General features: G+C 59.8%; 1 pseudogene; it reads left to right on the forward strand.

Moving 5' to 3' along the window:
* The window catches only part of LOC126139031 (large subunit ribosomal RNA), a 7,162-nt pseudogene that overhangs the window by 577 nt on the left and 4,085 nt on the right, over positions 1-2,500 (forward strand).

Consider the following 2,500-nt stretch of genomic DNA (forward strand, 5'->3'; position numbering starts at 1 on the left):
TGGGGCCGTTCCGGTGTGCGGTGGGCCGCACTTCTCCCCTAGTAGGACGTCGCGACCCGCTGGGTGCCGGCCTACGGCCCGGGTGCGCAGCCTGTCCTTCCGCGGGCCTCGGTTCGCGTCTGTTGGGCAGAGCCCCGGTGTCCTGGCTGGCTGCTCGGCGGTATATCTGGAGGAGTCGATTCGCCCCTTTGGGCGCTCGGGCTCCCGGCAAGCGCGCGCGGTTCTTCCCGGATGACGGACCTACCTGGCCCGGCCCCGGACCCGCGCCGCTGTTGGCTCGGGATGCTCTCGGGCGGAATAATCGCTCCCGTCAGCGGCGCTTCAGCTTTGGACAATTTCACGACCCGTCTTGAAACACGGACCAAGGAGTCTAACATGTGCGCGAGTCATTGGGCTGTACGAAACCTAAAGGCGTAATGAAAGTGAAGGTCTCGCCTTGCGCGGGCCGAGGGAGGATGGGGCTTCCCCGCCCTTCACGGGGCGGCGGCCTCCGCACTCCCGGGGCGTCTCGTCCTCATTGCGAGGTGAGGCGCACCTAGAGCGTACACGTTGGGACCCGAAAGATGGTGAACTATGCCTGGCCAGGACGAAGTCAGGGGAAACCCTGATGGAGGTCCGTAGCGATTCTGACGTGCAAATCGATCGTCGGAGCTGGGTATAGGGGCGAAAGACTAATCGAACCATCTAGTAGCTGGTTCCCTCCGAAGTTTCCCTCAGGATAGCTGGTGCTCGTACGAGTCTCATCCGGTAAAGCGAATGATTAGAGGCCTTGGGGCCGAAACGACCTCAACCTATTCTCAAACTTTAAATGGGTGAGATCTCCGGCTTGCTTGATATGCTGAAGCCGCGAGCAAACGACTCGGATCGGAGTGCCAAGTGGGCCACTTTTGGTAAGCAGAACTGGCGCTGTGGGATGAACCAAACGCCGAGTTAAGGCGCCCGAATCGACGCTCATGGGAAACCATGAAAGGCGTTGGTTGCTTAAGACAGCAGGACGGTGGCCATGGAAGTCGGAATCCGCTAAGGAGTGTGTAACAACTCACCTGCCGAAGCAACTAGCCCTGAAAATGGATGGCGCTGAAGCGTCGTGCCTATACTCGGCCGTCAGTCTGGCAGTCATGGCCGGTCCTTGCGGCCGGCCGCGAAGCCCTGACGAGTAGGAGGGTCGCGGCGGTGGGCGCAGAAGGGTCTGGGCGTGAGCCTGCCTGGAGCCGCCGTCGGTGCAGATCTTGGTGGTAGTAGCAAATACTCCAGCGAGGCCCTGGAGGGCTGACGCGGAGAAGGGTTTCGTGTGAACAGCCGTTGCACACGAGTCAGTCGATCCTAAGCCCTAGGAGAAATCCGATGTTGATGGGGGCCGTCATAGCATGATGCACTTTGTGCTGGCCCCCGTTGGGCGAAAGGGAATCCGGTTCCTATTCCGGAACCCGGCAGCGGAACCGATACAAGTCGGGCCCCTCTTTTAGAGATGCTCGTCGGGGTAACCCAAAAGGACCCGGAGACGCCGTCGGGAGATCGGGGAAGAGTTTTCTTTTCTGCATGAGCGTTCGAGTTCCCTGGAATCCTCTAGCAGGGAGATAGGGTTTGGAACGCGAAGAGCACCGCAGTTGCGGCGGTGTCCCGATCTTCCCCTCGGACCTTGAAAATCCGGGAGAGGGCCACGTGGAGGTGTCGCGCCGGTTCGTACCCATATCCGCAGCAGGTCTCCAAGGTGAAGAGCCTCTAGTCGATAGAATAATGTAGGTAAGGGAAGTCGGCAAATTGGATCCGTAACTTCGGGATAAGGATTGGCTCTGAGGATCGGGGCGTGTCGGGCTTGGTCGGGAAGTGGGTCAGCGCTAACGTGCCGGGCCTGGGCGAGGTGAGTGCCGTAGGGGTGCCGGTAAGTGCGGGCGTTTAGCGCGGGCGTGGTCTGCTCTCGCCGTTGGTTGGCCTCGTGCTGGCCGGCGGTGCAGGATGCGCGCGCCTGCGCGGCGTTCGTGCCCCGGTGCTTCAACCTGCGCGCAGGATCCGAGCTCGGTCCCGTGCCTTGGCCTCCCACGGATCTTCCTTGCTGCGAGGCCGCGTCCGCCTTAGCGTGCTCCTCCGGGGGCGCGCGGGTGCGCGGATTCTCTTCGGCCGCCATTCAACGATCAACTCAGAACTGGCACGGACTGGGGGAATCCGACTGTCTAATTAAAACAAAGCATTGCGATGGCCCTAGCGGGTGTTGACGCAATGTGATTTCTGCCCAGTGCTCTGAATGTCAACGTGAAGAAATTCAAGCAAGCGCGGGTAAACGGCGGGAGTAACTATGACTCTCTTAGTAGGTAGATCTGTGGAGGGTATCAAGAAAAGGAGATCACGTCCGGAATACCAACAGCTCCTGGAGATTGTGAAAGGCAGGATGGAGGAAGTTATCAGTGCGGTCCCCGATGAGGTTGCAGAATCTGCGGGTCATGCGACTCCAATAGATCAAGGCTGTTGGATTAGTAATGGACATATTATTTCCCATCTGGAA

The sequence above is a fragment of the Schistocerca cancellata genome, unplaced genomic scaffold, assembly GCF_023864275.1.
Source record: "Schistocerca cancellata isolate TAMUIC-IGC-003103 unplaced genomic scaffold, iqSchCanc2.1 HiC_scaffold_674, whole genome shotgun sequence".
Classification (NCBI taxonomy): domain Eukaryota; kingdom Metazoa; phylum Arthropoda; class Insecta; order Orthoptera; family Acrididae; genus Schistocerca; species Schistocerca cancellata.